The following is a 13,473-nucleotide window of genomic DNA, read 5'->3' on the forward strand; positions in this document are numbered from 1 at the left end:
GTTACCTACGGCTACAGTCTACTTATAAAAAATTGTCAGGCGTATTTATCTGCGCGTATAATGCATACACGTGATATATTTTCCATATTTCCATTTACGTTATAAATTAGATACGTTACGTACACTATACTATAATTTGTAGATCATTGCCAAGGCTCTAGGTACACAGTTAAGGTTTAACTCGGTTCTAAATGGTTGCACATAATCTGTCTGGTACACTTAATGGAGCTAGTCGCGGCCTGGTTATGGCGGGGCAGTATGAATAAGCTACCAAGTAATACAGTTGCTATTACTTTACCGGGATCTGCCTCACGCGGAAAAGGAATTAGGGAAATGGTATTACCGGGCAAACACCTAACGAAAGCGAGCGTTAACTTTTATACATCGTGTTCGTACAGTAACGCGTAATAGCTTATAATTAGCGGTGTCCTTAAGCAAAAAGGTGTCAGTTTCTATTAAACCTTGCCTTGGAAAACACGTTTTACATTTCATTATAATTCTCGTTGCTCTAAATTCCACGACTTTATTGCACAGTCCGCGTTCCATGCATCCGAATTTTTCAACATTACAGATTTTTAGAAACGTTCCGTATTACGTAATGCCTTGCGCGTTTCCATGCGATTAGACTGCCGTTCTAGATCGTTCTTAGTTCAATAAATTCCTAAACTCACGTCAGAAAGTGCCGTGGACCTTTTCCAAGCTTGGTTAACAGGTTTATAACAGTTTAATTATTGATTATTAGATTTGTAACAGTTCAATGACAGATCGGTTAGTGAAAGGATTGTAGTTAGCTTTGCTCCTTAAATGATGGCTTGAAAGATTCACCTTGAAGTCTGTTTATATTTTATTGTGAAAAATGTATCTCATATATTTCATATATTTTAGAATAACCGATTATTTTCTTTGAAACAATGTTTCAGGCTTGTTTCGTTTAACTGAGTTCGTTTACAGTCACAGTAAGACATCAAGCGGTTAGGCAAAAGGTAAAGAATACGCATTCCGTGTGTAACGGGTTCATATTAGTATATAAAACGAATACTCTTTCTTGGGGCGAGATCAAGTCACAATAAAGAGCAGGATGGGGAGACCTGCATTCGAGTTTATCCTCCATAAACTACAAATGGCGCACGGTGGCAGTGTTATTCGTAGGAAACGGAGGTAAGTTGCGCCCGTGATCCGTCCCTTCCCTTCTCACCTAACCTAATCTTACTGACGGTAATGAGTCAACTCCAGTTTAATTAGGCACTGAACAGGCGTCTGGATACACAGTCTGCGCACTCGGTCTGGGATCGTTTGCCATTCGCCTCTTTCGTAGTATCCCTGCGCGGTACTTACGACGGTGGGACGTTAATTATTACAAAAATGAATAACCACTGATTAACGAAATCCTCGCAATAATGATAATAAAATGGAGAAAGAGAATTCCTTATTTCGTTCCAGTTCAAATTATGAAACTTCGAATGGAGAAGTTTAGTAACTAAATGCAAGGGTTCAGACAAATTGTAGATCCCGGCAGATTAAACGCCGTATTACCGTTAATTAGACGAAACAATTAGGAAAAGTAGAAAGTCGTTTAGTGATACTCCGCTCGGGTTGTTGAAGTATACAGGAGATAATAAATAAATTTAGAAGAATTTATCTACCGTACCTTTTCGAAGTGTGACAAGATTTTCTTGCGCACGAACTGTCTACGTACCTGAAAGCAAAAGAGAAAATATCGTTAAAAAACTGTAAACAATCGAATGAAACAACTGTTAAGTTGCACGGCCACGCTCGAGCCTGATTCCGGTACGGATTACTTTTCTCACGGTTTATACGTTCATTAAGGAATTAACGCTGGAAATGCTGAATGCCGCAAAGTGACACCTCCTCTATCATATATTTTACTCGGTTGTAAAGATTAAATTATCAAAATTATAAAGATGTTCCCGCGGGGAATTATCGGGGAAATTTATATATCCTGTACGCGTTACGATAAAATTCACGCCAGGTCTCAATAAACGTACTCTCGCGATTTTTTTACAAGGCATTAGAAACCGGTAACTCCTAACATTCGGTACTCCCAGGCATTAAGAGTTACGAGCCGCGTAGCTCCCCGCTAATAAACCGCGGCCAATAAACGAAAATAATGAATAAGTGGAAAACCGGCGTACTGAAATCTTAATCTGAAAAATGCCGGAGGAATCGCATCCTCGTCGTAAACCTAACAAATGTTTATACCCGTAACACTTAGCGTCCTCGCCGTAAATGAACTCCGCGTTCCATATGCATGAACCAATTAGAAAAGAAGTTCACGAATGCTTTCTAAACTCGAAGAGGCAACAGAACGGGAAGGGGGGAGCGAGGGGGGGGGGGGGGAGAGAGAATAGAGGAACAACGAGGAGAAAGCGAGAGAACGAAGTATCGTTGCCCCGTAAGTTTAATGGTTAAGTTGTTCGCCAACTGTCTACGCGATAAGTTCATAATGCGACTCGTTTACTATTGATAACCGTGACTGCTCGTCACGCGAACTTCGCAACGACCACGTGAACCTGCGACCAGCGGAGAAGTCACGCCATTCGGTCTAATAGGTTTCGCAGTTGCGGACTATCGGGCTCCGGTTGAATAACTTCGCGCCTCCAGCTTGCTATCGACACCTTTGTTCAGAACTGGCATTGCTCCGTAACAATCCGTGGCAGCTTTAGCTGTTCGCCGCTCCGAAATTCGATGGCTCGGAAGGATCCGGGGTCAATTTGTCGAAAGATTACTAACTCCTCGCTTTGGACGATGTTGCGTGATCCTTGAATGCTTTAGAAAACAACTTTAATGAGTGTTGAAGCATTCGGATTGGGAAGGTGATTCTTAGTTGCCATTTAATGGAACGCAGATGAATTAGAAAATTTGAAATTTGATGTTAACACGTTGACCGCTACGAGAATTTTGAGCGTTTTGTATGATGTTGTTCCCTCGGGACGAAGGCAAATGGTATTGGAATTGGTTGTTAATGGTATCATAGTTCTTGTGTTATACTATTTTTTAGTTACATGTGTTAATACAATTACACATCTTTACAACTATATATCTTTTATATAATTGTCTTCGAGCATTTTGGAAGCTTTGGTCATCGGCGACCACCATGGCGGTTAACGTATTAAAATGTTGTACCATGAACTGATATATGAAACATTGGAATAAAACAGTAATACTTAATGTATGCAGGATGTTTGTTTCTGTTACTCGTGAAACGTGCTATCGACGTTTCGTTAGAATATAGTGAATACTTATAATGTAGATTGTTGTCGATTGTGAAGGGTTGATACGTATATTAAATGAAATATGTTAATGCTAACATATAATATCTAATTTTTGAGACATTTGAAAATTCCGTCGATGTACACAATTGTTACTGTGCAATCATGAACTCTCTTCATATAAATAAAACATGAAAATTATATCGAGAAGGCAATAATAATTGAACAACAAACCTCTCATAGAATTCTCATTTCTACCGTCAAATTTTCCAAATCTGAAATGACATCTCGAAAATAAAGCAAGTCGGATAGTTATATATTCATGAAAACGTAGTTCAAAATGTTTTGTAAAATTTGTTCTCGTAAAATTCTTCGAGAACTCGGTCGAATTCAAACTCTAAAAAGATTTTGCGGAGTGCCCGCTCTATCCGAAGGTTGGATTTTCGCGCGGTGAATCATTGTTCGGGGTGAATGTCTTGAAAATCTTGTTATCGCGAAAAAAAGGGGCCGTACATAAACGGATACACAAGGGACAGGCGCGGGAATGGCGGAAGGCGGCGGCGGGGAACGGGAAGAGCGAGCCGTAACTCGGTTCATGGGTCACAAATAGAACGTACGCTTTTACCGCGCGCGTAATTCGGGAAATTGAAGCCGGCAACGCGGGTAAACTGCTTTCTCGTTACTTTCTTTCTTTCTTAGCTCTGGGCGACTCCCATTTTTGCCCTACGGTTTCCCGTCGGCCCCAGCGACCTCTCTTCTCCGCCGAGATCGCGCCGTTTTTTTAAATTAATACAATATAAATGCAAATTGAACGGCACGGATGGCTGGCGATCAACGATCACCGCGGCGGAAGTTCCTGTTTTTGGAGACACTGGACGAGCGTATTTTTGAAAATGTTAATCACTCATTTTTCGTCGATGCTGGTTTCATTGTTTGGTCGAGACACTTTTAACGGAAAGCTTATGTACGTTGGTAATTCTTAGAGGAGAGGAATATAATAAAGATACAAATACAAAGAAGGATAATAAAGATTACAGAATGAGTTTATTTATTATTCAATTTGTACCTTCGTTGTGTAATTAGTCGCTATGATCTCGCGAGTAATCATGTATTTGAGAAAATTATATATTTTAGCGTTTAGGTTACTTGACTCGTGATGTATGGTCGATTCACGTTGATTGATCACAAAATTTTCTACGGGTTGTATTTCAGAAACACCGAAAAAGAATTACCAAAGATTTATGAAATATGTTTTTTTCAGAGCCCCGAGTTAACCGTTCGTTCTTTCAATAACGGCGAATGAAGAATCGTTTCAGTAGACTCTGTACATAATGAAATTTTACGCGAATGCTAATTGCCCGCCGGGAAACAGGTACCGAACGGGTTGTTAGAGTCCCTATCGCGATACCGTTAGAAAGTAAACGTTTAAGGTAACATTTGGCAAGGAAAATAACGGCGACTGTTGCACGGATTTAATTAAAAAATTCTAGTGGGCCTCTTAACGCCTCGGTTCCTGCGGTTTCACGCTGCTTCACGTTCGAGGGATTTACTTCTGCCACGACACTTGCTCCGCTCTTTTTACCCCCGGCCATTTTTAAATATCGACACGCGATAACTGATGTCCAATACTTACCACAGAAATTTCACTATTTTTCGTTCCGTTAATTAAATCGATACCTGAACTAAGAGTTTGGCGTATAAATTTAATAACTGCTCGTTAATTAAATCAGTAACGATTCCCGGCTCGCCCGTTCGTGCAATTAAAATCTGGGAAGCACTCGTTTCAAACCGGCCCGCAATAGAGTGTCTCATTCATTCGATCTTTACCGCGCGTATCCCTCCTAACGTTTCAAAAGTGAGCGATATCTTTCAACGACGCGATGACGTACTTCCCTCTCCCACAGTAGCCAAAGAAAAATTCGTAGTAGACGCGTTAGCACGTTGACTATCACGGTCATCGATGACCGGAACTTTCCAATTACTCTAGAAGAATTATAACTTGTCAGATAACTGATGTCGAATGCGTACGTTCAATATCGTGAATAACTGAATAACAGTGTAAGAATTTCGGTAGCAAATAATAAGTAACTATTCCGCTGTATCAGTCGACGCGTTAACGTTCCACACGCGATCACGAGTTAAAATGTGATCGGACGAAGGACGAAAAAAGGGGAGATCAATTCGAGAGAACGACGATGCGAGCGGTTTCATTAGGAAACTGCACGTTCAGCCGCGAAGAAAATTAATTGGTGCCCGGTCTAATTGCGTCCAATCCTCTTCGTTTCGAATATTTATTAATGCAAAATCGTTTCGATGTCTGCACGGGTTAATGAGCAAAAGTTTCTCTGTTTAAGCGGAATCGCGCGGTGGACGCCGCGTAAGTACCTATGAAAGCGTGAAATATCAAAGGGCAATAAAACTTGAATTTATACCGGCGGCGCAAAAACCGGCCCGTATATTTCCGTTTGCGCGTATTTAGATATCGTCCGTTTCATTAAAGGCCGAGCGTATCCCGGCGCGGCGCGGTTCTCATCAAAACACGATAGCCCGAGCGTATCGTATGCCGGTGAATAATGGCGGAATCAATTTGCGGGTTAACGAGACTACGACGACGCCGGGGTTAATATCTAACCGCTGTTAGACCGCGACACGGACCGTTCCTTAGAACTAAATGACCTCGTCCAGTCGACAGTTTCAATTTGCGTGCAGAAACGATTAACCGTCCAACCGAACCGATAGGCTGGCATGCACGCGCTCGCCTACCGGCTATGTATTTCGTTCTAACGAAACAATCCCGGCTACGGGTCGTTCATCCTGAAATCCGTCTAGGATCGGTCGAATTGGCTCGCGGCCATTTTCGGTGTCTTTACGAGCCCGTGTTCACTTTTCGAATATTTAGTAGCAGGGAACTGTGCTTTTAATGGATCCTGCCGTTTCGTTTGAGAATATCAATCATCGAAATTGAAATGTTGACGTGTCTTCATAGCGTGATTTTGATATTTCTGTGTATAAGGGTCTTAAATGTTAACTGGAAATACCGTTGGGTAAAGGAGTCGTTTGGTAGTTAGTAAGTTGCAAGGTATTTACGACGATGTGTGCTTCATTAAGTATAAAGGAACATTTTACATTTCTCGTGTGCAAATTGATCGTGCATCTCCATTGAGTGCATCTTATCCTGGCGCAATTTTCAACCTTTATTGTCCAAGTTTCTCGGTTTGTCCCTTTATTCTGCGGCTCCTTTCACCCTTCGTCTACCCAATTATACTTTCCTTTATTGCTGATTTCATTTGGTTTACCGCTTCTTTCCTCGTAATTTCATTCTCGCCTCCATTCCCGTCTTTTTTCATTTCGTCCGCTCCTCTTTTTCTTCGAGGCTCGTAGCAGTCAAGCATCTACGTGAAATTGACACGGAGTGTAAGGAAGAAATGATATCACGAAGCGTCTTAAATCATTAACAGAATTGTACAGCTTATCTGGAAATTAATAAAAGCGATATATTAGCAACGAACGTACAAAATAAAAGGCTAAACAGAATAACGCATGTTTTTAACATAAAACGATAGTATCAAGTTCAAATAACAATTTTACTGTATTTTGAACATCCGCGTGTACTGTAATATGTGAACGAGACATCTTGTATCCGATGACAAAAGACAACTTTTAATATCCATGTCAATAAGAACAGTTGATTCACATAAGAAAGTTAATTTTCAAATGTTTCCAACCAGCGTTACTCAGAACCAAACACCACGAACGTTCGGAACGGAATCGTGATTTTAGTCGCCGCGTCGGACATTCGTTTCTCTGTTTCTGCAAATATAACTTCTAACCTTTCCACGCTGTTTACCATTTGGGGCGCGTCTCCCGATCATTCTTTTCCAATGGGACCGCGAACCATCGAAGTTTAACCAGCCGTAATTTCAGCTGGCAATTACGGATACTCGCTCGTTGTTGTAAATGTAGGGTCGTGAGCTGGCTGCTAATGCACCAAATGACCTAGGTGCTTTACCAACGAAATTCCTTGCTTTAAAGCCCGCTCCCGCGCTTTAAAAGCTTCAAGAAAGACTGTCAGCTCTGGTTCGACTCTTTCACGCGACGTTAACGCGTTGACTACCGCTTCAACGGTTATATGGGTCAGACGGTTCTTTGTTTACACTTAAAAGTGAATTCTTGCGATTATGCATTACATAATACCAATTTTACTTCGGTTCACGAGAGGCACGAAAATTGAAACTACACTTGTATAAGATTTGAAATATCCGAAGTTCTAAACATCCCTTAGATGTCCGTAGAAGCAAATACACTTGCTTCTTAATTACAATCTTTCCTTGAACCCTAATTCAATCTTTCACTTTAGAATATCTTGTCACATCGATGGCAAATACACCAAACAGAATGTAACCCGAATGACAAACGAGACTCACGGCGAAGATTTCCAAACGAATACAACAAAAATCAATGTCCCCTGTTGCCTATCTATATTCAAAGGACTATTCGCCTATTTCCGATAATTCACCTCCAAAGACAACATATACTTTCGACAAATAAAAAACACCTTCGCCTGTTTCACAAGCTATCGATAAAATCAGTTACTCCAGCTTGAAAGAGAATCGCATGGCGAAGGGTTAACGAATAAAATTCCACTGGCAACCGTCTACAAACACAAGCGTAGAGTCGCAGAACTTAAACCGCAGAACTGCCGGCGATAAACCAGACCCATCGAGTCGCAAACTGGATATCTCGGTCGCAAAAGGAATCGCGGAGTCGTTGATGCTCCGCCGTTTCCACGGGGGATGAAACTTTCGCGTTTACGGAAACACGCAGCGCGGGATAAGGTATTATAATCTTCGGGGTCCGGTCGGTTTCATTGTTCAGCCTCGGGGACCAGCATCACTAGCGCTGCGCGTCGCGTCGGGAGCAGCGCCGGAGATTTCCGACGCAAGGTGGGCAAGGCGGAAATTTCTTGGGCTAACTATCGTAAATATGCGGTTACTTTTCTCCTCGGCGGCCGTTAATACTTTCCTTCCTCGTCTGCCGACTCTTTCCCGCCGCCGGCTACACGTGTATATGTGTACGGCCGTGTACTTCGCAAATTAGCACCTTACACGAGCTTACAAATAAGCCATCTAACCGCGCGTTCTCAGCGAACGCGCACCGTGTCTGCTCCTCTCGTTCCAGCCCGATCCTCCGTCCCTGCCTAGCTCTGCGACGCGCGGACGGCCTTCCTTGTCCCCGTCAAATTTCCTGTCATTTCTTCTGCCAACTCGCCGCGCCGGAGGAAGCAATAATAACTGTACCGTGTTCAGTCATTTTTGACACGTTCGCCGGGGTTTTAGCGATAATGATCGAGGCAGCGGTTCGAGGCAACGTTTACGGTCGGAGCGCAGCTCTTCATGTAGACGCGCGTTCTTGTCGGTTGTTTTGCGGGAATCAGATTGAGGATCGGTTTCTGTTGAGGGGTTTTTTTTATGGGAGAGGGTGGGAATGCGATCGAGCTCCGCGGATGGAAACGTTTCGAAGATGACGCGAGAATTGTTGGGTTCAAGGTTGAAGTTTAAAGTGGCAAGTGTTGGACGGTGGGGTCGACCGTTTGATGATCGCGATGTGTGGCAGGTGGACGGAGGAAAGAAGGAAGCTAGACATGTTGTTGAATCGGAATATATTCCCAATTTTCTTAGAACTGAATATGGAATCTCGGAGAAAGTTATGGATGATTTTAGTTGGAATAATGTTTAGGTAGGTGTAATTGTTAGGTACATCCTCGTTGGTTGTTCTGCGAAAACCGGATCAAAGATCGGTTTCTACTGTTGAACGAAGGATCTTTTTACGTAGTTTTGAAGATTTGAAAAATTTTTTAGAGACTTGAAATTAATTTGTAACATGCATGTAATGAAATGTATAAATATGAATACTAAAAAATATAATAACAGATGCTTCGGTAAATCACTAAATGACATCCACCACTGATTATACACTTTTTAATCGTTGCTAGAATATTCGAAATAAACGAATTAACAGTCAATTAACAAGAAGTTTAAACAGCACTTCCTTCGCTCACGGAGAAACTAGTTTGAAAAAATTAAGTTTGATATTCCCCGAAACACGCATAAAAAGCGGAAACTTTAAGATCCATCTGTAAGCAGTTGCCTCGGCAAGCATGAAACTCTGCAGAAATATTTTTCCTCCCTTTTTCTTCGATAATTTCAGGTATCACGGCACAGAACGCCGTAAGATGAGACTCTAATCGTTTCGATAACGAAACGGACATTCCGAGCGGCCGCTCTCGAGTACATCATCGCCGCAATTAAACTGTCTCCGGCGCGTCCCATTTGGAACTAAGTCTCGTCCTTTACGCGTGTGGCTCCGAACGACAAGATAATAATCTCCGCCCCTGAATCACCATTAGCGGATTCGATCGACTTATTCAGCCCGTGTTCGACGCGTAATTAGTTTCTCCAACGAGATCGATCGCGAGGCCGCACTATGGGGTATTTGCATCTCAAACGCGGTAAAAAACAATTTTACCGAATGAAACCGTGTCCGTCTGTCGGTGTGTTCCAGTGAAATGTTCGAACGTTCGCCGGTGTTCGTCGATGTTCGCCCAATTTCGTCGACGTTCACCGAATATATTCGCTTATGTGCGTCACGCTCTGATTGGAATCGATTACTTATAAACATGCAATTACTAATTCTTACTTAATGAATCAGTATGTACCCCACACCATCCCACGCGATGATTCTTATATATATACAGGGTGTCCAAAAAGGTTGAGACTAAACTTGTATTACGTATTATCGAGGTCAAATATATGCAAGAAGTTCGTATAACATTATATCCGAAAATTCCTTCCTCTGCAGGAATATATCTTCCACGACTAAATGTTTCCGACACGATAGAACGACTAATAGTAGAAGTCTCGTATGTCAGGACATATAAACAATAACTGCCACTAAGAATAATACGTACACGATTCTGTACAACTTGTAACACCAATTTTGCCCGTAAATTTATGACTGTCTACATCTTCCCAATAAAGTATTTTCGGACATGAATTTATATGAACCTTTTTCATTTATGTGACCTCAGTAATACATAGTACACGATTATTCCCAACCATTTGGAACACTTTGTGTACAAGGTAGAGGTTCTCTAGTTTGATAAATGTAGAAAATTGGTACATTCAGAATTTTGTCCTGCTAAAATGTCCATTCGTTTTACACTGTGCGCCGGGGCAGAAGACGCGACTTTATTTCCGCGGCGTCCCGACGTGTAATAAACCGGCGAAGAATGGAACGCGATCGTACCCGAGCATCTATATCGCCATGCATCTGTCGTTGACACTATCATCGTCGTTCCTCCACCCCACCGATTCTCTTTCGCTGGATGCTCGTGCGATCGGTCTCCCCTAGCCACCCTTCCTAATCTCGCCGAGCTTCTTCCTTTCGTGCTGTTATGACCTGTGATACGTATGGGACGTGTAGAAATTGCTATATAAGGAATTCCTGGAAGAACTACGTCGTCGCCTGGACGTCTTCTGTTTTTGCTTCAAAGACGCACAGTGGGGTATACATTTTAAAAATTGTACCTAAACCGAAGTATTAACCTTCGTGTTCTGTTAGATTTGTTTTATTAGATATTATATTTCCTTTCTCGTTCCGTTTCTTTCATACGTCTCCGGTAAATTCCCGAGCGACCCACCCTCGCGCTATCCATCGATTGTTCCTCGGACCCCAGCCAATCGCCTACTTCGCCGGGCCGAAGACGCGTGACATATTTCTTTTAGTCGCGTTTTCGCACATTCGTGGGAATTGCCGGCACTAATCGGAGGGCAAACTGGCGTCGGTGATAGAATTTTGCGGTAAACGCTGCGAACACAGCGTCTCGAAATGTACGCTCGCCTCGTTATCGAGGTTGAAGTCAAGTTCACACCTGCTGCGTTCTAGTTTCGCCGAGGACACCGTAAGAAGATTGCTGGAATAAAAATTTACCTCTCGAATAAACGTAGACATAGAACAAGTATGAAATTCGTTTCTTTTTGTAATAGATTGTTGATGGCAAAGTAGCTTTAGCAAGCATAACTGTGAAAAAAATCATACGCCAAGGGGTGAAAAAATCGTAACTTAATCGAAATCTCCTTGAAATGCTGATTCATAGATTCATTAGTTTCTTAGATATTCTATTTCCTCCGATATTAAGTTGGCCGCAAAAAGTATGCATATTTACCGATAACAACATAGCGAAGCAGTAAACCGAACAGAGAAAGAAGTAAACGTGTGTCCGAGGATTAAGATCTCGCGTTGAAGAGATGCTTACGATCGTAAAGAATTAATATTGCCGACAGGAAGGGGTAAGAAGGAAGAACGTATCTAGAATTTATCCAGGTTTGTAGAAAGCTTCTTCTGACCTGGTTCCAAGAAAGAAGAACGTTAAGTTGTATAGAACTCTGCACTGCTTAACCTTTTTGCTACTGGCGCCGTCTACTGGGTATCCTGTACGGGATCGTACAAATCGATAAGTGGCAATGCACAATAAAAAAGATCAGTTTAACACGCAAAGGAAAAGTTTCTTTATACTAATCACTGCCTTCGAGGCTGTTAACATTGAATGTTTATGTAAATGTAAACCGTAAGCGAGGAACGAACATATCGATTAAATCTCAGTCGTTAACGACCGACAGTCAAATTCAATTTTCTTGAAAACGAGCCATGAGAAATCTTTACTCTGCGTTTACGATCCATTCTTACGATAGTCCAGTGAGATTCGATGTAAGATATTTATCAAAACCATTTTGGTCTCCGTAGAATATTTCATTATCAATCATCTCCATTGAAATTTAGAGTTCTTCAACACAAAATCTATAAACTCGAACGGTAAGAGAGGAAAGTATGAATTGATGCTTATGAAAAAAAGGTAACAAACGAATGCGATTTTCTCCTAGCTGATATCAAACCTAATCTAACTTTTTACAGATATAAATATTAAAAACCGCCGAGATAAATTATAAGAAAATTCTTAAATACCAGTGAAGGAAGGAACTACGCATCTTTCGTTACTTAAATAATTCAATTATTGCAAGAATAACATCGCCAACATGATGACGTTTTGTTCCGAAAGGGTTAAGCATCCCGCGCGATTATTCAGCGAAGAAGTTGGCGAATTAAAAATTATCGAATTCAACCCGGTTACTCAGGTTTAATTAGTAATCGCGTTCGAGGAGTAGCGGTAACCGCTAATTAACCGGCTGAGACGCCACGCCGGTCGCGTGTTGAATAAATCGACTGGCCAACGTCATAATCCCTGCGGCTCTCATTCTCTCGTCGCCGGCGTGTGTGTAATTCCAGCTGTTCGATTAAAACGTTCCCGATCTCCTCGTATCTCCGATATCCTCTCGTGCCGGCTCGATAAAAATGTAAACATGGCCACGGATCATTTTCGTTCTTTTCCTGCGGAGCGAGGAACAAGGCGGAGCGAAGACGCCCACTGATATAGAGCCGCCGATTTGTTTGACTCCCCTGGAACGCACCGGCGGAATTGCATCCTGATTAACTTTCTGTAACGGGCGTCGAAAAGATGGCGATTGATCATCGTTACTGTTCATCGGCACGCAGATCGTCAATGATACGAGCGGTTGGAAATAATAGTCTGGCTCCTACTGAGTTCTCGGGGAAAGTTTCTGCGAAATGATCTTCGATTAACGCTGGAACTACCAGTGCCAGTCGAAATGACAGGTCTTGCTTTCTTTGTTTTGCAATTACTGGTATCTTCACAGCATTGAATATTCGAAATGATAGTTCGAAAATAAATAGTTTCACTTGAATACTGAAAATAATTTATTATTGTAATTTTTATAGGAATCACATATCAATCATATTAAATGCTCGGTAGTTCTAGTATTAAACGAATACTGATATTACGATTACTGATGTTAATAATTCATTAATTAAGTAATCTTCGTAGTTGTAATATCACAATTTGATTTCTTACATTGACCATAAATCAGCAACTGTAACAAAATACTTACAGAATGTTTCTGATACGAATAAAATGTTTTTCGATTTTCAATTTGAATATTTCTTTATTCGAAAGTCTGGATTAGGGTTAGGCTGTTTTAATCAGTGACCAAAAGAGAAATCATTGAACCTGTCTTCTGTATATGGAACAACGGGAAGTAAAAGGATAATCGAGCTCCACGCTCGTCGAAATGAGATTTAACCTTGGTGTGTAACACAGATAAGTACCAGT

At 41.6% G+C, this 13,473-nt stretch overlaps 1 protein-coding gene across 4 annotated transcripts in view; it reads right to left on the bottom strand.

Annotated features, from left to right (window-relative positions):
* twin (CCR4-NOT transcription complex subunit 6-like twin) overlaps positions 1-13,473 on the bottom strand; it is a 460,925-nt gene that overhangs the window by 100,294 nt on the left and 347,158 nt on the right. Inside the window, exons 1-2 of one of the 4 annotated variants that reach the window (XM_031991150.2) lie at positions 4,864-5,212; positions 1,649-1,696 (exon numbers count right to left, since the gene is read on the bottom strand). The exons of the other annotated variants lie outside the window; for them this stretch is intronic. The gene's annotated coding sequence lies outside the window, so the exon portion shown is untranslated. Of the gene's footprint in view, positions 1-1,648; positions 1,697-4,863; positions 5,213-13,473 lie in introns of those variants that run through there. 4 annotated transcript variants of the gene reach the window in all.

The sequence above is a fragment of the Nomia melanderi genome, chromosome 4 (genome assembly GCF_051020985.1).
Source record: "Nomia melanderi isolate GNS246 chromosome 4, iyNomMela1, whole genome shotgun sequence".
Taxonomy (NCBI): Eukaryota; Metazoa; Arthropoda; class Insecta; order Hymenoptera; family Halictidae; genus Nomia; species Nomia melanderi.